Source organism: Vidua chalybeata, chromosome 15, assembly GCF_026979565.1.
Source record: "Vidua chalybeata isolate OUT-0048 chromosome 15, bVidCha1 merged haplotype, whole genome shotgun sequence".
NCBI lineage: Eukaryota > Metazoa > Chordata > Aves > Passeriformes > Viduidae > Vidua > Vidua chalybeata.
In genome coordinates this window covers 610,631-636,287 of record NC_071544.1, presented here as the reverse complement: position 1 = coordinate 636,287, position 25,657 = coordinate 610,631, and the positions used below count along the sequence as shown (strand labels likewise).

The following is a 25,657-nucleotide window of genomic DNA, read 5'->3' as shown; positions in this document are numbered from 1 at the left end:
CCCTCTGCCCCTTCCTTAGGGTTTGGAGGGCTGTGCCCCTCCTGCCTCCCCTCACCCCACGAAGTGAGAGGGGAGGGCAGGGTTGTGGAGCTCTGCCCTTAGCAGCCTTTTCCCCATCAGAACAAGGGATATTCCCTATACCCAAGATGGAGGAGATCAGGACACCTGCCTCATAAGCCCTGCCCAAGTGTCCAGACACACAGGCTCCAGTAAAACTCTCTGTCCATGGGTGGAAGCAGTTAAGCCCCACACAGAGAGCCAATGCTAACGGGTTCTAAAGCCTCTGACAAATGAACATTCCTTGGTGGTTTCAATCCCTGTTCCAAAACACATCTTTGTGGGGTTGGTAACCTTAATTGTGATATTTAAAAAACCAAAACTTTATTTCAATTCAGAATCCATGCATTGTTCCACAAATGGCTGAAACTAGGTGAGGAGAGGGTTCAAGGGAGGTGCTGGGGAAGGAGCTACCCCTGAAAGAGCAGAGTACAGAGGATGACGGGCAGATGGGACTCCATTTCTTTCTGCCACCTTTAATAAGACCAGGCTGTAGTGAAGTTGACAGGGAACATCCTATTATCGTGGACAAGCCCTGAAAGATGCAGAGACATCTGGTCTCTGGGAGCAGCAGCGCCAGCCCCAGGTAAGGGGGAAGGTAGGGAGGAACACAGGTCGGGGACAAGCCTGGGAAAGCAGCCGCTTCCTTCCCTCTTTCATTCCTATTTTAAATACCAACACGCAGCTGCTGCCAGGTTTTTATACTAAATAGGACTTTTGCTGGGCAAATTACATTAGGATGGATGCCACAGGTATCCATTAAGGTTTATTTATTGTGAAACCATTTGTATCTCATGCTTATAAATAACTTATGTTATAGCTTTTGTTTGTAGAAATGTAACTTACATATTTTATTATGCTTTCTGTAAACCTCAAAAAGAATTTTTTCAAAGCAGTGCCTCTTAACAGCAGTCTACACCCTGGTACATAAAACCTATACTGGCATTATTTTTTAATACGGTGAGGAAGCGTGTTATCCCGCTGCAGTTTGAGAGGTTTGCTGTCATCGTAAACTCCTTGTGCAATAAAACATTAATGAAGCCAAGGAATTACTCTGTAAGGTGTGCATATGCTGGGGCTGAGTTCTTCACAGCCTCCTTTGCAAGCAGGGCCTGGTATTCAAACTATGCTCAGCCCAGTGCTGCCTGTGCCTGCCCCAGCCAGTGGAGCCCAGCCAGGGCAGGCTCCAGGGGTTTGTTCTGCCTCACACAGGGACGGATGCTCACCTGAACCTCAGCAGGCTGTGTGCTGCTCTCTGGGGATATAAAACACATCTGGGGGAGAACCAGCCCTATTTTACAGTCCCCAACTCTTTGCATTACCAGACAGGCTCACGTTGGTTCTTTGTGAGGAAATTGCTTGGGCTCTGAGCAGCATCTCCCTTTGACATTTCCCATTCCATTGTTTCCACTATTTTTAAAGGAGAAAAAAATTCCAAAGTCCTTAAGGCAATTCCATCTTTTCAAAAAATGCATAAGGTATTATACGTGATGCATGGATTTCTGTAGGCTCCATGGATTACTGTAACTTCCATGGATTTTAACCTCCATGGATTTCGGTAGCCTCCATGCATCACTTTACCTCCATGGATCATTCCTCAGGTGCTTAGCATTCCTGTAGCTCAGGGCCTTTGGCTGAAATCCTTTCTCGAGCTGAGCTCAAATGTGAACAGCAAACTGACAAAGCACCTTGCTTCCAGCTGTACTTCCTGCCTCTTGAAAATGCAAAAAAGTAACAATTGCAAAGAAGAAAACTGGAAAAGCCCTGTAAGAAATACAGGTGTGAACTTTTTCTCCCTGTTGGCCACAATTAATAATTCTCATTCTTATCTAAGAAGTGGTGAAATGTTATTGAATTCACAAATGTCAGCAAACATGACAAATATGTGAATTTTTTTTTCTTAGGTAAATAATGGAAAACCCAACTCAATCCCCAAGCAAGTTTGTAATTGCACATAATAGTTTTTCCACATAATAAAGTGAGTTATGGCTTAAGCAGTTCTGATTTTTGTTAGATCTTCCTTCAATTCATTTTGCATCTCCCCAGCCGGTAGAGCCCCTCCTGCCCAGCACAGGACACCCACTGCTCCCCAGTGTAAGTCTCTTTCTTTTTTCTGCAGTTTTGGATAAACATTATTCTTTGCAAAGGATTTTAACACCTTCATTTTCTTCCGTGATTCTTTTTTTTCCTGTTCCTAAAGACCTGGAAAATGTATACTTGTGAAATAACATCATCAGTACTTCACTAAGTCTTGCTCCATCATCTCTTATTTCACTCTGCGCAACATTCAATTTTCTGCTATACTTGTAGCCTAAAAATGCTTATTTTTAGTCTTCTTTGTGGTCCTCATTGTCCTTAACCACCTGTGCTGCAAAGAAATATAGAACATTTTGTAGAAAAATAGTAATTTTCTTAGTTCAAAAAGGTGTCATATAAAGTTTGTACTGGCTTTTATCTCATTTTCAAACAAATATGTCCTCAAGAGTGAGCTTGGAGGTTTGAACTGATGAGATACTATTTACTATGATGTACAGAACTGAGAATCATTAACTGACACAAATTCAGAAGGAATGCATATCCTTTTTTTCTCTTGTTATACACAGTTTTTACGCTGTTTCATAAAGCTAAAACAACAGGATTATAAATTTTGATAAGAAAGGCTGAAAACATTCTTTGAACTAAGTCTGGTTTTCCATTGATTTTAGTATTATAAATCCTTACATTTAGTCTAGAGATAGAAAAATGCAGAAAATATCTTAAAAATAGTTTTCACAAGGGTAAAAAAAAATCTCTCTAACAATATAACAGGGTCCCAGCACATTCCAAGATGGTGTATCAGTCAGTTCTCTGTTTCCAAAGTCCTTGTCAAATCATATCCACGCCCTTGGGATTGGAGGTCCCTTTGCAGTGCAGAGCTTTGGTCACATCTCTCCAGCATGCTCTGAGTGACCTGGAAAAGCAAACACCAAACATTTGGTTAAAGGAGACCTGACAGTGGGAGATACATTGTGAGAGGTGGTAAAAATAATAACTATAATATGTATTAAATTGAAGGAAAACCAGAGGAAGACTCGCCAAAAAAAATCACCAGCTGCCCTCAAAAGCCAGTTCTATTACATGGGCGTAACAATGTGTGAAACATTTGAGAGCCAGCAGAGAAATGACTGCAGACAGAAGCTTTCTCATCTCATGTGGCTCAGAAATGTCCTTCCTCCCCAGCCTCCAGCAAAGGGCTCCTTGGGATGTGCCATCGAGGCCAGCCCCACCTTTCCCCCTCTGGACAGGTGTCAGAGTCCAGCCTGGCCTGGTGAAAGGTTAAACCAGACCCATCTGGCACAACACAGACACACAAACCCACCAGCAGCTCACCACCTGCGGGGTAGGACGTGAAATCTGTCTGATGACATCAGCCATGACTGAAGGACACCCCACCGAGCCTGCACACAGCCCAGACATGAACTCCTCACCTGGAATGAACAGCTTAGCTGCCATTTGTCCCAGCTCAAACCTGTGTATTTGGTCTCATGACAGGTGTCCCTGCCCAGGGCAACGAGGCTGGAGCTGGATGATCTTTAAGGTCCCTTCCAACCCAAACCATTCTGTGATTCTATTTTTTCAAAACCCAGACACCAAAACAATCCAAAACCCACACAGAAATGATTTAAAGTACCAGATGTGTCTGCACTCCACATTTAGTTTTTCAACTGTTCTTTGTCTGTTGCCTCCATGCTCTTTGCTGTGATTGTGTCAGGCTTTGCTGGCTCACAACAGCCAAGCTAATAAAATCTCCCCAAAACAGCTCCTGAGGGCTCCTTCCTGCACAAGACTGTGGGGACAGGTGCCTGCAAAAGGATGGGATCTCAGCAGAGGTCTCTTTGCTGGATCAGAGGCAATAATCCTGCCTACCTCCACTGTATGGGGATGTCTGGCAGCAGTGTGGTGAGCTGGGGCTTGTGTGGAGGTACAGGATGCAATTAGCAAGTTATTCTTTATTCTATTCCTATTTTTAAATGTTTGTGCTTATTTCCTTACTAATGGAAATTGATTTCTGCTCAATTTTAAACATTTGCAGTTAAAAGGAGCCTCCTGCTTCACAGAAAAACTAACAGCCACCAGGGCTGAGGTGAAGTAGGACCAGCAGTGGGTGTTGGCCCCTAACTGGTTCCAACACACCCTGGAGAGGTGGCAGCAGCATCCTCGAATATTTTTCTAGCCTTTTCAGGGTGGTGCCAGTTTGGGCCCTCTGCTGTGGGCTCTTGAGAAGCTCCATCATCTGCATCACTTCCTGTATTTCTATTCTCATCATATTCTGGCACAGCTATAGGCTACTTAAAGCAGAACTTTTTAGCATCTCACAAGAATGTTGGTTTAGCTTAGAAATATGGAACAGGAGGTGACTGTAGTGCTGCCCACCACCCTGCTACCACAGCCAAGCAAGTCAAATAACCCTGTTCAGCCTTTATTACATTGGCTGTGTCAGTCACAGCCTCAGTCATGGCCCTGGGCATCCCTGGGACAAGCTCTTATACAGACAATTATTCAGAGGAGAATGAACCATTCTGATGAACCTGTGCCCACGTACCTGACAAGGTTCTTGAGCAGTCTGATATTGGACTCCAGAGGAATATTGCCTGTATTCCACAAATTTCAGGCGTGTAACAAGAGAACTTGTTAAAGGCAGGCTGAGAATAAGCTTTTAGGTTAATGTAACCTGTAGGGTGCCACACAGAGCGTCTGAAAGCACAGAAGTCCGGGATTTGTTTGCCAGATTAAAAAAAAAAACATTCAAAAGGTTTAAACCTGTTTAAATCTTAAACAAATCCCAAATGAAACACACATCATTATCATTAAAATTACAGTTGTCCTGTACATAGGCAAAAATACGGGATGGTGAAAGGAAATGTAATAAAACTGTAACACTAGGCCTAAGCCCTGACAACTCCACAGTTGCGGAGGGAGTTTTTGTTTTAATGTATCCTTGGCAAATTTCATGCCCCCAGGACAGTTCCTCTCACACCAGTAACACCCTGTGACACCATTTTTGCTGCCCCTGCAGCAGCACTGGGAGCAGAGGCAGCAGCTGATCACAGCTGGGTCCTGGAACACTCAAACCGCGTGAAGGACACAGGACCTGCCTGCACCAAACCCCAAACCCCAAACCCCAAACAAACACCAAACCCCAATCATCAAACACAGTGACCAACACAGAGTCCAGACTAGAGGAGGCCACAACCCTGAGACCTTGACCAGTGTCCACAAGTTATTTTTAAAAAAGAGGCATTCCAAGACCTTAATTCAACCCCACAATGGAAAGCATTGACAGCATCCCCAGACAACAGCAAAGAATAACAGCTCTGTGTGCCCTTCCTGATCATAGCATCCCATGGCATCCGTGTACCAACACCATGGAGCTCTTCTGAGCCCTGGGGTTTCTAAACATGCCAGTCCGTACTGAGCTCCTGCTGCCTCAAGAGAGTAGTGCTGCTGTAGGGTGGACTTGAGTATGATTCCCATTTTGGCATAACTAGCCCTATTGGTGCGGGCACGTATCAAACCCAATTTTTCTGAGTGCCTGAGTAAACATGATGCCTTCCCTTTCAAATCAGTTATGAGCAAAGAAGGTCTCATTAAAACAAAAGAAGAATGGAACAAACAGTAAAACCTGGTAACTTGCATGCTTGCTATTTCCTAAGAACTGTAGAGACAGAGACCCCACCTGAAGTAAAGGAACCCATTCCCAATAAATAAATCAGCAGTGCACTGGAATGAGCCAAGCAAAGATGACTTTTACAGTTATATGTAAGTACATGTCCTACTTTTTCTCAAAGTGAAATAAATAACCTTCATGCAAAAAGGGCAATACTAATATTGCAAACCCTATTTCCTGTTCATCACCCTTCCAAAAGAAATATAAGACTTGTTCCTAAGTAAAGGTGCTTATACATATCCATGTCTGCTAAGCAAAACACATAATCATTAGAACTAGTCTAATTTCAGTAGAAAGAATATTCTGACAGTCACAAATTTATTCCTTATGATTTACAGCTCCATGGTTTTATCTTCAAGTGAAATATTTAATTTCTTCTTATATTGAAGCATCAAAACCATATAATTAATATGTAGTCAGGCTAATCCTTAAGCGCTATAAATCAGAAGCATTATATAAACAAAAGTGTCGTCTTGAACAAGATTGGGAATGCACAAAACTACTTATATCCCACTTTTATAATGATGCAGTGACTCAGAGCAGATAGAAAATGATTAGTTTTCCCTCCAAAGTAGAAAATATTGCTTCCATCTGTAAAGTATAATATTGTGATGTCATAAAGTTTTCCTAAACACTGAATTTACCCTTATTCCCTCTCAATCATTTTAAAAGAACTGCTCTCTCTTATAGAGCTTGGATTTAAATCACAGTAACACACCAAGAAGATGAATGACATTGCTGTTGGATATGGCTAAAATTGGATCCTTCAGCACAGGTGAATGATGAGACAGCACTTCTCTTCTTGATATATTTTCTTCTTCTATTAGTTTCCTTCCATGGCTGGGATTTCAGTTTGAATTTTAATGTATGCAGTTGCTGCTAATCTTAGTGTCTGATTTTTTTTCCAGCGCCCTCTTATTGTATAGACAATTCATTCTCCAAAGCAGTAATACACTGAGGCTTGTGACTGCCCAGGAGATAAAGCAATTCAGAATAAAGTTAGAGCCAGCTCTGCAGAAAGGCACAGACAACAGGTCAATATTCTCGGAAACAATGCCTCACCACACAAAAAATGCACACATTTGGATCAAGGCACAGGCATTCCCTCAGAGGGCTCCCATCCCAGACATCGCTGGTAAGCCACCAGGGAAACATGATGGGCATATCCAAATTCACAGCTTCAGATTTTAGTGAAAGGGCAAATTGCAGCCTATTTCCTGGTTTACAGAGTCTGCCACAGATGCACACAACCCAAATTGCAATCAATGCCAGTAGTAAAGTGTGAGCACTCAGATAATACACCCCAAAGCCAGTTGTTCCTGGGAAGACATTCAGAGAAAGAAATTGGTTAACTATTTTTCTAGGAAGCAATTTTTCTGATGTGATTTTCAGTGTTGTTTCATTTTTATCTCTAAAAGCCTGATGAGTTTGCATAATTTCTGCTTAATTCTGGAAATGTGAAAACAAAGTTTATTAGGAAAAGGTTAATTATATCCTTGCATGATCTGAGGTTGGGTGTAAAAGTTGGGGTAAAAGTTTGAGAGGCTTTTTCATTAAAATAGAGCCACTCAACCACTGTGAACAATCTGTAAGATATTTACAGAGTGCATGAGCTGAAATCCACTCTTCATTCCTAATGTGAGCATAATGGAGCAAGGGCCCAGGGACAGAGATGGGCAATTGGAAGTGCAGCAGGCAGCTCTGTTCTATGTGAAGTATTTATTTTTACTATTTTTATTTCTGGCATGTGATCTGGTGGAATTTCCTAAACATTCACTTTCTCATTAAGAAGTGTGAGTCCAAGCAGGAGTCTTGACAGAGACCATTGGTTTCTTCAGTCTCCAAAGGTGATGGTGTTCATTAGGACTGACATCACCTGAAAGAAAATTCAGACAGTGTACATGAATATGGATGCTGTTGTTAAGCTGTGTGATGTGCTGAGAAGGAAAAATGCATGAAACCTTTACTAATCCTGCTGAAATCACTGATGCTTCCTATATGAACATGGTATTACTAAAGCCCTTCTTCCAAACAAATATTTCTATGACCAAAACTACCTGGTGAAGAAAGTTAAAAAAAAAAATAATGCCAAAGCTCATCTCTAATGCCAAAGTTGAATAAAACCTGAAATATGAACTGACATTTAGAGCGGAGTTAGTTTGAGGTACAGGCTTTGAAGTTCCCTCCAGGATTTTCCCCATTGTCACACTATTTCCAGAGAGCAACATTGTGCCCAGCAATCTGTATGAGTTTGAGACAAAACCCAGGCTACTTTTCAAGATTCTGGTTCTCTCACATCCACCTTTCTCTGTGTATGACACTGCCAGGACTTATTTCAACCAAGACAATTTTGGTTACAGCAAAAGGTCTTTAAACCTGGACCCTTTCCACCACAGTTACAAGCACAGCCTCAGAGTTTAGACATTGTAGTTTATTCTGAGACTTGCTTTACAGAGCTCTATAGCAGGGATACAGCCACTTCTCAGCTCTATAAAGCACTGAGATCTAGCAGCTCACACACTTAGGTTCTGCTTGGCACCTAAGCAGAAGCTGCACAATTCACTTTGCCCGTTGGCTGGCACACCCCTAGGGCCCCACAAAGCTCTGACTCTGAGCCCTCTGCTTGTTCAGCTCTACTCCTGTACCTCTGGCATGTCCAGCTGGGAAGGGTAAGACTTATCTTAGGGATTGGCACCAATCTTGAACAAAGAAATTACAAAATAAAGATGGAATCCATTTAAAGATAAAATGCTCTGAGATATGTTAGTCCCAAATGCCAAAGGCCACAACATATACAAACCTAAAAACATTACTTAGAGATTAAACAGAGAGAAAATTTGTAAAATGTCACCAGTAAATAGTTTGACTCACATTTATAAAATATCCACACCCTAAAACCAAACACAGAGGAAGTAGAAAATCATTAAATCCTTTCTTGTAGGCCAATGAGCAGCTGTGAGCAGGGTCTCCAGAGGGCTGCCACACTGCAAACCAGCCTGTAATAACTGGCCAAGGCGAAGTCAAACAGCATGTTTCACTAAATGAAAAAGATGGATCCTAGCACTACAAATCACCTGGAACACAGAGATCCACAAATCATTTCAGCATCCAGGTAGGAACACGTGGTCTGGCGTGGGAAAGGCCAGTTCTTCACTTGACTTCACAGTTATGTAGCACACAAACTGTGCTCCATTACTCACAGGACAAAAACTGTTCCATGCTGCTTTGGAACCAGAGTAAACTATTCCAAACCTCTGCACAAGCACCAATAGAGGCTTGTTTTCTAAACATGAACAATAATTATGACTTCTTATAATTCATTCTTCACTAGGTTTTCATCTTCATAGCTTGTAACAAAGCCAGCTGTTGGGACAGAAGCATTTTTAAAGTTATAAATCAAGGAAGCTGGAAGAAAAGCTGCCCTTCCATTGCAAAGGCTGCTTTGCTGTGCCAGGTTACCAGCAGAACATTTGCATCACAGCAAGTCCTGTAACTCACTTCTCTTTTCCATATGTTGGGATGAATCTTTTACTATGCAGCAACAAATCACATTTTATCAAAAAGAACATTACAGCAACACCAGAGAAAGCAGTATGAGTATTCCTTTACAAAGGATTTAGAAAGGTCAGGAACATGCACAGATTTTAACAAAATACTTGTCTGCTAATAGCACTCATTGTTTCCATTCAGATCTGAAAATTCACCTTTTTTTTCATTGTTTAGTAAATAAAATTTGGTAGTTTTTTAAAGCTCCAGCTTCAGAGAGTCTGCTCTTAATTTAAGAGCTGTGATTACTAATTCAAATGTCCTTTGGAATTCTTAGTTCTTTCCTCACCAATTCTTCCTCTATCAGTAAATAGATCATAATTTACTAATAACACTAGGAAGATTTCAATACTCCAGGATTATTAAATACTTTACATTTTAATCTATTTTTAAAAAATATTTATTTACTAGAAAGCTTGGCTTTCATATTGATATTCTTCATGTTCAAAGCTAAAATTTCCAGATGAAATGCAGAAAATAAAGTCTTTATTTATCTTGAAAGCAAGAATAAGCCCATTATTCCTGAACTAAAAATATTTAAGTGTCAGAAACAGCACATCAGTTGAGCTTTGTAATATATAAGAGTTTAAGAACCACGTGCCTTTCCCCCCTGCATGATGAAACCACATTAGTCTAAGACAGAACGTTATCAAGCTGTCCAGAGCAGCACGGGAGGCTGGTTGACACTGCAGCTCCCCTCCCTTATGACTTTCATATTTCCTTCCTTTTCCCTCCCCAAATCCCTCCCATCCTGCTGCCAATTTCCAGGACACGTACAGAAGGAAGGGAGGTGTTGTGGAAGGAGGGAGGGAGGGAGAGGCAGAAGAGGCTTCAGGCAGGAAACATGGGCAGACCATGAGCCCAGGCAATGGATCCAGAGCCCTTCCCAAAGCCTTCCAGGCTGCCCTCAGGCCAAGCCTGGCATTCCCCCCACCCAGACCAGATTCCTCCAGATTCTGTTTAGAGTATGTAACATTTCACCCTCTTTATGCACATTTCCAGTATATATATTTAAATAAACATTAGTAACTAAAATTTCAGGATTCAACAGTTGAAGCTAAAAAGTGAGAGGGACCCAATTCTGTACTTCTGTTTGCAGCAGTTCAACAGGCACTGCCCTTTTTGCCTGCTTTTATGAGAATTAAGTGCAAATGGCTGAGAAAAAACCCAATCCCAGTGTCAGGACAAGGCATCTGGGAGATACACTACACACTGTGAACTAGAATATGCCAGCAGCTGATGGACTGAAATATTCTCCAAGTGTGTCTCTCACAGGGTATTCCCATCAGTTTTACATCCTGCTGGGAGACTCCCATTCTCCCAGTGTCCAAAAGGGTGATGTGAAAAAGGAGCAGCTACAGGGAATGTGGAGCTCTGCATTTCCCAACACATCTTCAGAACTGGCCAAAGCAGATCCAAGTCATGAGCCAGCAGAAATGTCCTAAAATAAGAGTGTGTGAACTTAGGTCAGAGCTGACTTTGTATATAATCATAAGCACACTCTCAGGACACCCTCAGGACAGGTTTAGCCCCTGCCATGTGCACCAGAGCCACTGTGGTCTGAATCTTATGTTAACAGCACAATAACCCACAGCAGGAGTGCAAAGAGCTCCTTCCAAAGCTCCTAATTCCCTACCTTTAGCCAGCAGTAAACTGGCTTCCAGGGCATTGATGGGATTACAAAGCAGAGGTTTGTGCTATGCCAGGGAGTCACCACAGCACTGCTGGGTGCTGCTAGGGGCAGCAGCTACAGCCTGCACACGAGCTGCTCACAGTACAGCTCTGCCCTCCCCAGCATATTTTCAAACAGTAATTGTCTGAGAGCCCATTCCTACATGACAGAATATGTTATTTTTCAAATTGTAGTTGCATCTGAATTTTTTCCAAGAAGGACTATGACACATCCAGTCTCACCCATCAGAACTGGGTCCATCTCTGTCAGAGGAGACCGTGCTCCTGGGGAGGCTGACACCCACCAGAGGTGCAGAAGTGATGCCAGCTGGCCAGTGTAGACTCCCCCATAGGAAAGCACCGAGTCTCACAGGGTGGAGCAATTTTTCTTGGTCTAAGGGCTGGCTATGGAAGCAGAACAGTTAACAGTAGCAGTGCTGACAACGCCTGATGAATGAAATCCCTCCTCCTTCTGAAGGGAGGAGGGGATATGTTTCATTAATTATTACCTTCCAGGATGTGTTGACTTGCTCCTGTCTGTGCTGAATTTCATGTAAACCCTCTGCTGAACGTCACATGCTCATGAGCTGCCTGAAGTGCAAGATTTTGTATTTGGGTATCTGATGTAGCTGACAGATGTTTACAAACTCATGTATCTGCACAGCTTCTTCCTGCCTATCCATCTGTGCTCCCTGTTAGACAGCAAGTTATTCCACCTTAGGCTGGAATAATTTAAGATTGTGACATCAATCCTTAATCTGCATTTTTTAGCTGGTAGCATGCAGAGATTTTAAGCTACAGCTACTAGACTGTCATTTTATATTAATCTAAGCTGCTTATTTAAGATTCAGCCATTTCTAAACAAGTGGCTGTAACTATATGATGCTACAGCTGCTTTTAAAGATGACAGGACTGTGATTAACTGGGACCTGTGGAATGCACAACCTGCCATAATTAGTAACACAAATTTCAGGACGGTCCGGCATACCAGAAGGCTAAGCTCTTTAAAAACCTCACCACAAAAAAAAAAAAAAAAAAAAAAAAAAAAAAAAAAAATTAATACCCATTCCTTTCTGCTTGTAGCAGCACATGAAGAAGCAGACAGGTTCAGGGCTTTCTAGCACAGGCTCATCTCTGAGGATCCTTAAGCATCTTTTACAGTTCCCATAGTGAGAGCCTCTCTCTGTCCTGTACAGATAGCACTCTTGTCTGAGAAGTGACACAGGATGAAGCTGGGGTCTCCTACAAGCATCTCTACCCCAATGATTAGTTACACATTATTTAATCTTCTTGAGATGAGAGAACATCAATTTCACCTACTCCAACACCTTCCAGTAAGGGCTCTGAGCAGGCTCAGACTGGGCTCAGGCTGGGCTCAGAGCAGGCTCAGATTGGGCTCAGGATGGGCTCAGGGCAGGCTCAGAGTGGGCTCAGGATGGGCTCAGGGCAGGCTCAGAGTGGGCTCAGCCCCATGGACACCTGCCAGGAGCAGAGCCAGAGGCTTCCCCCACACAGCATCAATAACCAGAGACAATTAGAACTGGGGTAATTATTTTATCCATATCAATTGATATGGAGATGATTAGCAGGGACAAGAGGCAAGGTGGGCTTTAAACCACCCCTTGAAGGAAATGAGAGTGGGAGAAAGGCAGCACTCGGCTGTGACCACTGTGCCAGCATGGTCTGGAGTGCACAGTGACCCCTCTGCTGGCTCGAGCAGAGCACTGGACCAGCACACAACTTAAAAAGCCTAAAACGAGTATTAATTACCCATTGCCTAACTGATTGCAAGCCTCTTCTGTTTTCAAACTGTTCATAAATTGATTCTAATTTCTTCTGTGGAACAATTAAAAGTGTTTTTGTTATCCTGATAAACTGAACTGTAACCAAAGCTTTTGCAAATAAACACAAAGACAGATGATAAAGCTGGTAATAAGCAGATTGCTCCTGTGTCCTGAGCAGCCACCAACACTTGGCAGTGAATATCATCTTTCACAACAACAACAACAAAGGCTAAGAGCACACGGCTATTTCATGCAGTCATCAAAACAAAATGCACTGAATATTATATTTCATACTAAATACATTACCCTGGCAGTTTGACACTCAGCATTTCAATAGATATTGCATCTCTCTAACATTCTGCCTGAATTTCTGCAGATGGACTTTTAAGTATCAATGGAAGATTACTTTACTTGTCATGCTAAAAAGATTTTAAAGAATGGTTGCACACACTTCATTTTTAATTTTTTTCTATTTTTTTTTTTTAAGGAAAATGACTTATGAATTCAGAAACATGGTTCTACTGAGAGGTCAAACTCCGTGTTGTTGTAGCCCTTTGTGTGTGGTGCTCTTCCAGCCACTCAAATCTCTCATCTAATGTATCCAGCAAAGCACTGGGAGGATTTGCTCAAGTTAAACTCAGCTTACCTAGACAATGCTGGGCTAAGCTGAGAGAAGGTAACAGCATTCTCAGATCTCATCAAGCCATTGTGACTTTTTTTTTTTTTTTAATTGTATTTTATTTTAAAGCTGTGAAGCTTCCTGGAAACATGCAAATACACAATAATCTCAATTCTCAGTAAAAACTCCAAATGAGTAAGCACCAAAGGAATAAAACCCAGCTGGATGCCATGATTTCAGAAGATACCTTGAGCACACAAATATCTCTCAGGATCACAAACAGACAAAACCAACAGCATTAGCCCATGAAAAATGTGTATTTTGAAGTTCAGTTCCAGAGTCCTGAAAATCAGGCATCTGCCAAGGTTAAGTGTTAAGGACACATGTTAAGGTTAAGGACACATATTTAGTGTCTGCCAGTCACTACAGAGTTTTAGGCACAAACCAGCCCCCTCACCTGCACATGTCTCTGCTCTGACTCCCAGTCAGAATGCCCAGGAACTGCCTCATCCAATCCTGGACCTCCACACCAGCACCATCTCAGCTGCTGCCATCAGATCCAACAGCAATTAACATCCTTGTAAGCTGCAGCTATTCTAGAATTTTACATTTACTTTTTTTTTTTCCAAATGGAGGAGGGAGTTCATTCACAGAGAGTGAGTTTCATCACTCACGTGGCAAATCTGCCAGTAGCAGATCACAGAATGGATTGTTACCTTTCCCTATCCATTTTGCAAAGATATTGCTTTCTTTCCAGACTGCAAGCATCACTTCTAACTGGATTTTGAATTATAATGTGAACTTTACAAAATTATTGGTGCTATTCATATCACTAGTTAGATTCTATGGAACAGTGATATTTTTTGACCTTCCCCAAACCAGCACCTCTTAGTGTTTATTATCATAACAGAGCCACAGCCAGCAGAAATTGAACATTTCCAAGTAAAGTATTACATTGCAGGGAGTAAACAAGGAATAAAACATTTTTATACTTCTCCCTAAACTTATTTGCTTTTTGAAAATACTTATGCAGCACAAAGACATGAGTTTAGTGAGAAATACAGCCAGTTCCTCTAATTTAATTGAAACATTTATGCTTTTTGTTCTGCTAGCAAAAAGCAATGAATAGTAATATTGTAAGATAAATACACAAGAAAGTTATAGATATGATTGTAAAACAACATCATCCTAATGTTTCCACTTAATTACCCTGAAATGTATTCTATTTAATATTCATTACTCAAAAGCCAATTTAAAAGAGAATGAGGTGAAGGGACTTATTCAGAGCGACGGACTGTCATTCACTGCAATAGTTATCTAATATACAGAAGTTAATAAAGCAGATTAATCTACAAGTCCCTTTAAGCCATCACTGAGTTTAGAACAACTGCCTCTTTGACCCCTAACCCTCCCGCTGCGCACCAGTAGCAGGTGCCAGCTGCACTGAAATGATGGCTGAGGCGTTTTAAGGCAAAGTCTTTTCTTGCTTTGCTTCTGACCAGCAGCTGACCCTGTAGAAGCGATTGTTTCATGTGCTGGCCTAAAGGCTACACAAACCAGCAAGGGATAAACAAAAGCAGACACGGAGCAGCTGCCTCGCCCGGGGCCCTGCGGCGCCGACACCTCGCGCCAGCGTGCGGAGCCTTGTGCTCCGGGCTGGTACAAAGCGTGTTCTGGGTGGAACAGAACTTCTCCCCAGCCCAAAACTGCTGCTGCGAACTGGAGCACAGCTTGGACGATTAAGAGGGGATTCCCAATTTGATTTAGCGCCATTATTAAGACCGTGAAATCTTCAGATACATCACTAATGATGATGTATTTTAACATAAAAAGTCTTAAAATTAAATTACTCAGTTCACATGATAACGAATCACAATGAGGCTTTAAACAAAGCCGAATTAGAAAAGACACTAAGCTCATTAATTTTTTAGTTTCTTAATTGACAGCACACATAGTGCTAACTATACATTTAGCAATATACTTGGGACTGGGATTGCTGCCATTTTTATACATGAACAGTAAGAAGCATGTATAAAAGAGAAGCAACTGTAGCTTTCATTAATATAACACAGTTTTGACACAGTTATTTTGCTGATGCAAATTACACAACCACAAAAACAATCAGAGTAATGATTAAATGCAGTTATGTACATGGGAGACTACTAGTGCAAATGTTAACATATTTAAATGGCTTCCTTCATTAAAAAGATTATATATGATATTAAACCATCAATCAAATTGAAACACTAGAGTCTAAACGTATTGTCACTGGTTAAAGTAAATGTCTTTGAGACTGAATTTTGGCTCACTCAACATGGTGCCTTTTCTGTTGCTTAGCCACCCTAATCTCTGCTGGCTTGGCTACAGCTGGTATATCGCCATCCCTTTCAATTAATAAAGTAAGTTATGGTAGTATTGGATAACATTTTTAAATTGGGCTAAGAGGCTGAAACAGATGTCCCAGGGAAAATCCTTCTCACTATTTTATGAAAACTTCCAAGCCCTGAGCCAGTAAAAGCTGAGCACCCTCATCCTGATTCAGTTGAGCTTTTAAACACATTTGATTTTAAGCATATGAACAATCACACCTGTGCGTTTGATCTGCTCTTAAGATGAAGTATATGCTCATAAATATGAGTGAGGGTCTTAGGCACTCAACATCTTGCACCAGTACCCTCTGCCAGTGCCAATTAGATTTCTTTGTGACATGCTTATGTGCAAGTGCTGCTGCCTGGGCCATGAAGCACGTGTTATAAACACAGCTCCACTGCAGGTTTTTATCTCCATTACTGTGCATAACTCCACTCTAGCTGTATAAGGCACTGAGCTTTATCTGAAAAACAAAAACATCACTTATTTCACTATATAAACGGGAAAAGGGAAAGTTGCAATTTATAATACCTTCTCACTGTAGTAATGCCACTTGATTTTTCATTGCTACTGGTACCTCTACTTCCTCATTTCCACTTTCCAGGCAGTGCCTGTCATGTTGCTTCACTTGGTGCCTCCCATCACTGGGTCCTTGGTCACACTCTGCCCCACTGGGCAGCCTGGGCAAGTTCCCCAGGACATCACCCCCTCCTCCTCCCCAGCACCTCCCATCCCATCTTGGCTCCTGGCTCCTGAATCTGGTCTTTGTTCACCTGCACACCTTCCCTCTTACCTGCTGCAACACTCCCGTCCCAGAGGTCCCTCTCCAGCCCTAGTATTCCACCAGATCCTCCTCTGACAAGGAATGCTGGCTCTTTTCATGTCCCTGCTGATGGTCCCCTCCTCCAGCACTGCCCACCTGCTGCCCCCTGAAATGTTGAACCCTTGAAGGGCTCAGCTCGGGCACAGCCTCGTCCTACAGACACCCGGCCCCAAAGCACCTCTCTGCCAGCGCTGGCCCCTGCTGGGGCCCACCTGGGTTGAGACGTGGAGCAACCCTGCCAGGGAACAGGGGGAACCCAAACACTGGTACAGTGCTCAGTCTCACCGAAAACCCAGCTCATTGTCCACATCATCTTTCTGAAAATGATGCACAGCAAGTAATTACTGGGCACTGCTGTCCCTCACTTGGCCTCCCCGTACTTTACATCCCTGGCCAGGAAACACCCAGGAAAGAAAGTGAACACTGGAATGCCACTGAAATCCTGTTTCTATTCAACCAACCAACCATTTATCCCCTCTGCACCAAGCACAGAATCATTTCAGAGATGCAAGCAAGAATTCTTTACCTATCGTGCCTTATTCATAAACATTTGTTAGAACTGCATGTGAAAGATGCTACAAAACTCATCAATTTTTGGAAAGGACTAAAAGGAATAGCATTTTACTACACAAAAATTGAGGTAACAGCCTAATGTGTAGAGTTCAGCAAGATCAGCATTAACAGAAGGTAAAGGTAGCTTCTTAAGACCAAAAATTACACTTTCCTTTATAAAGTGAAACAGCAGAGGCTTCAAGTCTCAATCTGAGAAAAACAGCAAAGTAGGAGCTTTTAAAAAAAGTATAAATACTTTTAAAAAGTATTTATAAAAGTGCTTAGAACAGAACATAACATCAATAGTTGAGTGCAGTAAACCTAATACCGTGTTCTACCCATACATCTGAAATTACTTCCCACATTAATTCGGTGTGGCTGTAAGATCCCCTCACCAAGTGGCCGTCTGCAGATAGAGAGATGGAGCTGCTCACCCGGGGCTACGAGCCCGGACACGGCAAAACCCGGCCAGAGTCAGCAGCCACCGCCAAGTTTCCCAGGGATGCCGAAATTTGCTCCTGAGCATTACGGAGCTGTTTCACTTCCATGCTCTCTATTGCTCCCTCTTTGTACAATCACAAAATTAAAGCCCCGAGCTGCTGCGGGGCACACGTGAGGGAGCAAGGTGGGAACGAGGGGGGCGATCCCATAGCTCCGCTGCTCGGGGCCGGACCGTGAGCGCCTCAGGCGCGGTCACACCGCGGTGTCCGCAGCGGCCGCGCTGGGCAGCGCGGGCGTGATGGGGATGGTGATGGTGATGATGATGATGATAGCGATACCGCCGTTCCCGACGCGCGGAGCGGTGACGCTGCCCGCAGGACAGCGGGACACCCACGCTCGAGGCCGGGCTGGCTGGCGGGCGGGCGGCCGTTCCTGTTGCGGGAGGGCGCCGGGTTCGCAGAGCTGCCCCTTCCCAGCCCCAGCCCCTCCCGCCGCCCGCGGGCCCGGCCCGCACCTACCGCCCGCCGCCTTCTCCTCCGGCAAGGCGGCCGCTCAGCCCCGGCCCCCACCCTCGGCCGTGCCGAGCCCTGCCGGGCCGTGCCGGGCAGTTCCGGGCCGTGCTGGGCCGTGCCGAGCCCTGCCGGGCCCTTCCGGGCCGTGTTGGGCCGTGCCGAGCCCTGCCGGGCCGTGCCGGGCCGTGCTGGGCCGGCGGAGCCGCTGCCCCGCCCCGGGCGCGCTGGGCGGGAGCGCGGGGCCGGCGCTGACCGAGTTCCCCCGCCTGGCCGGGGGCACCCACGGCGCTGCGGGGCCCGAGCGGGGCCGGGTGATTGTCCGCTGCCGCCAGAGCCTCACGGCACCCCGAGTCCCGGCTGGGAGCTGTGCGGGGAGGGCGGCACCGGCGCGGGTACCGTGCTTCCAAACCCCCGAAGTGGAGCAGAGTTTGCCAACAGGCCGCAGGTTTTCAGCGCCGTTAAGCGTCTGTGACCCGCTCCTTAACAGGGTTATGCATTACTGAGACCAAACAGATGTCCTGAAAACTGAAACCACTGGTTAGGAAGCAGCAATCTTGTTCATTAGCTTCCATGATAGTCAAGTCGTCTATAAAGCCAGTGTTTAATGGCCGGGCAATGAATAATCAATGTCTCACTTTTCATCCGAGTGTGAAACTGAGAATAATCTAATATGCCGTGCCCCCGGTAGCGCACCAGGCTCTGGGTTCCACTTCTATTCAGGGCTGATTTATAACCCAATGGAAACCTGATGTAAACATATGATCAATGAGTCCCATCATTGCTAATAATAACCCCCAACCGACACACTCCCTCATCTCCAAAGCCATCCCTTTAGGCTATTAGTTTCGTCCAGCTAATCCTCTCCACTATTCCTGCCTGCTGCTTTTACCTTGGCCATCCGTTCAGTCCAGCAGACTCAGAAGTAATTTTATACGCAGCAGAGAGCGGGTGGAATTGATTTTTCACTCAGTGCTCAGTTCCCATCTGAATAATTATCAATTTTACTGCCTCATAAAGGGAAGAGTCAAAATTTCAAATCAATTCAAAAGAGCTTTTGAGACTACAGAAACTGTGCATGAGAATAAAGGTCGAAGTTGTCAGTGACCTCGGGAGATGATGTCAGATATTAGTACCCTGAATAGTTGACATCAAAGGCACTCAATATGATATGACTAGTGCTAATGCAAATCATATTTATGCTGACTGCTGGAGACTAGCCATTAATATTTAAAAGAGTATGTGAAAGCCTGCATTCAAAATAAATATAACATATTCCGCAGAATCTGAAGTTAATAAAGACAAATTGCTGCCTAGTCATGTGCTGTAAAGTGAAAGATTACTGCATATTAACAGACAAAGTATTACATCAGGATTGCCACAAATGGACGGCAGCCTGGAGCCCAGCCTGCTGCTCTACCCCTTCAATCACTGCACGTGAGGTGCAGTGTGGAGCAATTCAACGGCCCCAAACGCTGACTGCTGCTTCCAGGAAACCCCTGTCAGGCGTGTAAAACATAAGAACCTGTAATATGACAAGGGAATCATCCTATTCTGGTAATGATGTCAATAATAAACACCATTAATATTCTCAGAATATAGTGCCAGGATTATATTAGCTACCATTAGTTCCTTTTCACCTTCAATTAGAACAGCAAGCAAATGCCAACAGCAACTGGTGACTATGCCAGGCTTTTTACAAATGACACCCAGCTAGCAGAGAAACACAAATGACCACATTCATCATTTGCATTTAGTTAATTTCTGTTTTCATTAAAAGCCTCCTGACCTGTGAAACACACCACTTTAAATGGCAGCTCTGCCACTGCATTAGATTCCTGTAAATAATTACTTTCGAATAGTTTAATGAGAATTTAAGGGCATATGGCATGGAGCAAACATGGAGATCTGTAGCTATGAACATCTTGGTCTCTCTGTAATGCACTTGGGCTGTGAAAACCTGAGGGAGTTGAGAAGGGGCAATCTCTCCTAAGCACTACAGAGGCCACTTCCTTTTCAGAAGCATGAGATTTAATTTCTATTGTATTTACCTTTAATAGAAAAAAATCCCAGTGAGTCATTTACTGCAATAATATTTAAACTTGACAGCATACAGACATTCCATTTACACATTTCATTACCCAAATGAGTAGTTCAATTCCAGAATTTGTTCTTCCTCCTAAAATACTTTAGAGACTTTTCTTCCAGTTTGTCGATAGAAATGTATTGGTGATCTCACATGTATCTTTTTATCAGCAAAAATGAAACACCCAGTTGTAAGATGCTGTACAGGCAAGTACAGAGCCTACACTGTTCAGTGTGACAAAAAATAACTTCAGTCCTTGGTTGTCATGAGAACACAGTTGAAGCTACTCAGGGTTGCATCCCAGAGTGGGAAGATTTGTTCTGTCACTAAATAGCCACTGCTACCTGGTGTTAAGTACCCCAAAACCCAGGGGAATTCAGAAATACAGTAATACCCATAGAAAAGACTGTGAATTCACCTGCTGTAGAACTTCCGGGTTCTGCTGCATGAAGTGGAGCGATCTCTATCCATCCTGTGAAATGTCTCTACCTCTGAGAGTCTTCTTGTCTTCTTTACCTAGGTGCCCGAAGAAGCAGGTGACAATGTAGTCTAAAGTAGCACAACAGCTGGAGGAGACAATTGTATCCATGTAAAAAATGAAACAGTTTTGTAATTGTTTCCATAAAAAATAACTAATTATGACATTTCACAGTACTTCAAGAGCTCAAACTTTAATCTATTTGACATTAGGCTAGATGATAAATCACCCAGTCTGGTTTTGGCACAGGGGCTGAGCAGCTTTGAAGACTGCTGTTACTAAGGCCCCTTTGCTGGTGGGGAACTGGTTATTCATGTTTTACCATGTCATGGGATATCTACGTTAAGGATCCTCTAACTGCAGCAAGCCTCACTCAGCACTGTGTGAACAACGTGGTCCCTCTGGCAGGATGAGGGCTGACATTTTAGTACTATTCAGTTTCACATTCAAAAGACTGCAGATTCCTGGAAAACTAAAATTCTGGTTTGATCTATCTACTGAGAAGACAAGGTTAAACCCAATAGAGCTGTTGTCCAGGCTTTCCTCAAGAAGGGTTTCCCAGTGTTTCTCTGCCCCAAGGAGCTTATAATCCATGTCAGGTGCCAAACACTGAACAAGGGCCATTAAAGGCAGTAAAAAGGTCATCACAAACCAGCTAGTCAGTTCACTTACTAACTAGTAATTAAAGTGGGTTAAAGTGTATTAAATACATTAAAAGCAGTGTCCTGGCCAGTGGTTCTCAGGCACTCTTCCCTTGTCTTTCTCTGGCAAGCAGTGGGGCACCTTCCCCTGCCCAGCTGCCACCTCCTTGACCTGGCACCCAAGGGACTCCCTGGGCACCTGGACACAGCCCCCTGTGCTGCCTCCAGCTCCTATCCTGTAACCAGTCATTCCACAGCTGCTGACTCTATCCCAACACAGCCCCTGAAGCTCCTCGTGCAGGCAAGCAGCTGAACCTGCTGGGTGCCAAGCTTAGCCCTGATACTCTCTGCAATTCCAAACATCTCATCTGATGAGTGGATTGTTGAGGGCTCCATCCTGTTGCCACTAGCTTCAGCAAGAAGTTCTCTAGGCCGTTTATAGTTCACAGTATTTATTTTAGATGGGCCACTGGAGTAAGGGATGTGGGGGTTGCAAAAGGAATTAAACTGTTAAAATGCTCATTCTAAGGGAAAAGGGATTAGAAGGATCCAATTAAATGTACCTTGAATTCTTTAAGCTGTGCTAATTTGGAGGCCTGCCAACCTTGCAGTGTTCATTTAAACACATCCCTCTAGACACTGGAGTATTTTGATCTGTGTCTATTTAACTCCTTGAGCTCTGTGCTGACACTGTTAACCCTTCACCATCTAAATCCTAACAGCATCTTGCTAAGGGTGTTTTGGAAGAAACATTAAAGGGACTTTACAGCCAGAGAAGAAGTGGTCTCCTAAGGCTTGATTTTCCAAAGCAACCAGGTAGCTCAGCAGCAGGAGCTGGGAGTCACCTAACAGCTCACAAAAATGAGCTGGAGCCTCTCAACTCTGTGTCCACAGAACCCATGAGCTTCTGGGGGCTGAACTCAATGAGGCAAGAGGGCAGGACATTGCTGGAACAGAGCTGAGTTCAAAGCTGCGAGTGCTGACAAAGCCAAGGCTGCAGAATCTGGCACTGTCTTATTCCCAACCAAAACAGTTCTGCATATAAACTAGAAATGCAATTCATGGTGGAATTGAATCACCATCAATAACAACAAATAAGAAATTGGAAAATACATATTTCATAGGTGGGCTCTGCTGTATTTCCTAACCAGTGCTTAACTCTATTTCTTTTTAAATTGAATAATACAAAGTAAATCACTATCATCACTTTACAAAACAGCAGTAGTTCTAAACATGCTGATACTGGGCAAGTAGGTATTTTACACTCAACAGTAAGTGATTTTAGCAGGACAGCAGTCGGGTCTATGCTATCATTTGCTCATGAGAATCTGATAGGAGTGTTAAGAGCTACTTAAATTTGCCCATAACTATATATCAAATATGCTTCCCTATGCTCATTTTTCGTTTTGATTGCAGACAGGGAGTGTCAAGCAAACTCCCTTGAATGACTCTTTTGGGCATGTGGAGCCTTGTGCTTTGCAGAACAGTGTTCTCACTAAATCTTAGTGAGACAAGCCAACCAAATAAATAGAACAAACAGGAGCAATGAGGAGCTACCAGCTTTAGGCTATGGACAGATAAATGGGTGAGAAGACAGAATAAAGATATAATTATAAAGGAGACAGAGAAAAATCTTAGTATAATCAGGAAAAATGCAGTCAAACCATGCTTCTCACTTCTGGTCCACTCAGCTCCATGCCCTGTGTACAAACCATGTGGATCATGAAGCGAGCAGGTTGTGGTTACACAAACACCACCTCCAGCTCCGGGTGTGTCAGCAGGGAACAGCAGCACTCAGCAGCTTTGTCAGGCAAACTGAGCCCTCTGCACCTCCCTGATGACCAGGTGGGGCTGGGGACGGGCAAAGGACACAGATGGCTACTGTGGCACCAGTCACCAGTCCCTTGGGTTTCTGCTTTGCTAGCAGGTGTTCATTTCAGATTTGGGGCCTTACCTGCAATTCTCTGTTATCTGTGTGGTTTTGCCTCATGGATGCAATTCCAATCAGCCATCAGCTCATTAAATTGCAAGTTGAGCATGTATCTTAGAATGGGTTATATTGTTTTAGAAGAGACATCAAGACCCCAGAGGACTTAACAATGCCTTTTTGTCTCAGCAATATGACAAGAACCTGCTGGAAGGAAATTGTTTTTCAGTAGTTTAATGACATTGCTGAATCTCTGCAAATTAAAAGATTTTGGTTTGGCAAGGAGAGGGAGTTAAGTGGTATTTTCTTTGTCCATCAACTGCTTGTAGTTCAATACTGGCATTTGCCTTTGAGACTAAACCTGGAAAATAAATGGATGTAGCAATTTAACATCTAAATTAGGCAGCAAGACCGAAAAAAATGTTTTACTTTTTCCTCAATGAATACCATCCTATACTATTAATCATATGAGAATTAGAAAAGCTTTGCAGAGATTAGTGACAAAATGCCAGGCAGACTGCCTTAAAAGGCTCTGATCCACTGAGTCAGCTGTGAAAAAGCCAGGTAAACACTTTGGAAAGGAACTGCTGGAGTGTTTATCCTCCCAATAAAAGCTTGGATGAGGGCTTCCATTACAGCTGATTTGCAGTGAGGTGCTTCAGAAGGGATACATATTCCTTATAAAGTGAGGAATCAAGAAAGGTATTTACTCAGCACCAGAATGAACACTCCTCAGGAAAAAGAATTTGGGGAATGTTTTTTCCTACAGCTGACAGCAATGATAGTCTCAAAGGTTTCACATACATTAAGAGAATGGAGAAAAATGTCACATACTTTTTTTTTTTTCTGTGAAAGAGAAGTGATTTCCTTGTATATAATTTTTAAAATAAAAAGACAGCTATTTAATTTTTATAAACATTTCTGAAAATGACTTGTATGTTCTAATCAGTTTAAAACACAATTCCCCCTCACAAGGCTTATAGCCTTGAGCCCTGCTATTCTGAGATGTTCTTGTGGCACTGATACAATTCAGTGAAAAGGCAATGCTTGGATCTACTGACAAGGTTGTATGTGGCCAAATAACACAGAAGAAGTAAATCTATATTTCACTGTCTGATAATTGATAATGTCCCAAATACCAACATTTTAAAAGGGATAAAATATTTAGGAAATTAGGAAAACACAGTGACAGGTGAGACTATTGAGATTACGAAAATCTAATCAACATTAAGAGCTAGAAACTGTCTAGTACTTCTGTACATATCATTATAGCAGTATGGAAAATAACATTTCTATAACAAATGAAGAATTTAATGGCTGACTTGAATATTAATTCCTGATACATGATATTAAGGAAAAATAATCAGTTTGTCACTGCAACATGGAAATTAAAAAAAAAATGAAGCCTTTTTCAGCTGACTAATCATGAGAAGTAAGCACAGGTGTGTGGACACAACCAAAATATGTCTTGGGGAGCTAACAAGAAAACAAGTGAAAATGACCAGCAGGATCCTAAAGATGGAGGCAAAAACCAAATAGGACCATCGTTCATCCAACCTCCTGTTAAAACCAGGGTCAGCACCAGACAGGTTCCTCAGGACTTTTTCCACTATCTGGGAATATCTCCAAGGATGGAGACTCCACAGTGTTTTGGCCTTGTATGTTTGTATTTATTTTTGGTGCTGTAAAGACATTGAGAGGAACTGAAGGAGAGCATTGGATAAGCAAATCTAGGGCTTATGAAAAAATAGTGAGCTGTTAACACTTTTGTTGTTAATTTCTCAGCAGAATATTAGGCATTCTACAGAATATAAGTTTTCTAAGGTGTTCCTAAAAAAAAAAAATCAATATTTTTTCATAATTAAACTCCCACCTGCCTAAACCACAAAAGCTTGAAGCTAAAACTGGAAAGACATAATTTTCTTACTCCTCCTACCTGCCTTGAGTGAGAGATCAACACTTTTTGAGAGGGAAAAATAAACAGAACACCTGAAAGCTAAAGCTTATTTAGCTTTTTACATTTTCTTCTCTCCCTTTTACATTAGTTCCATTTGCTTTTCAAAGAGATGTTAAAAGTAAACATGGTATGCTAGTGAATTATAGAAATGAACATAACCGGTGTCTCCCATGGAAGTGGTGTGGAGGATAGCAGAGCCCAGGTCAGGTTCAGGCAGAACACCCACTTGCAGTGACAGGCAGGGCCAGCCACGGGCAGGAGCCACCGTGCCATCATCACTGTGACAAAGCACTCAAAATATCAGGGAGATGGATTTTGTTATACAGCAGAATGACCTGAATACTCCTCATGCTGTTGCTCAGCCCTTCCCTGCCCGTTCTCCCTCAGAGTGCTCCCCTCCCGAAGTGCTGGCTGTGTTTATTTAGCTGAGGATCCCCTCCCGAAGTGCGGGCTGTGTTTATTTAGCGGAGGATCCCCTCCCGAAGTGCT

General features: G+C 43.0%; 1 long non-coding RNA gene across 1 annotated transcript; it reads right to left on the bottom strand.

Moving 5' to 3' along the window:
* Nucleotides 1-7,482: 7,482 nt before the first annotated feature.
* On the bottom strand, nucleotides 7,483-18,334 carry LOC128795921 (uncharacterized). The gene is made up of 2 exons (XR_008433666.1): nucleotides 18,089-18,334; nucleotides 7,483-7,640 (listed from the first exon to the last, which is right to left on the bottom strand). It is a non-coding gene; the product is annotated as an uncharacterized LOC128795921 (long non-coding RNA).
* Between the last annotated feature and the right edge of the window lie 7,323 nt (nucleotides 18,335-25,657).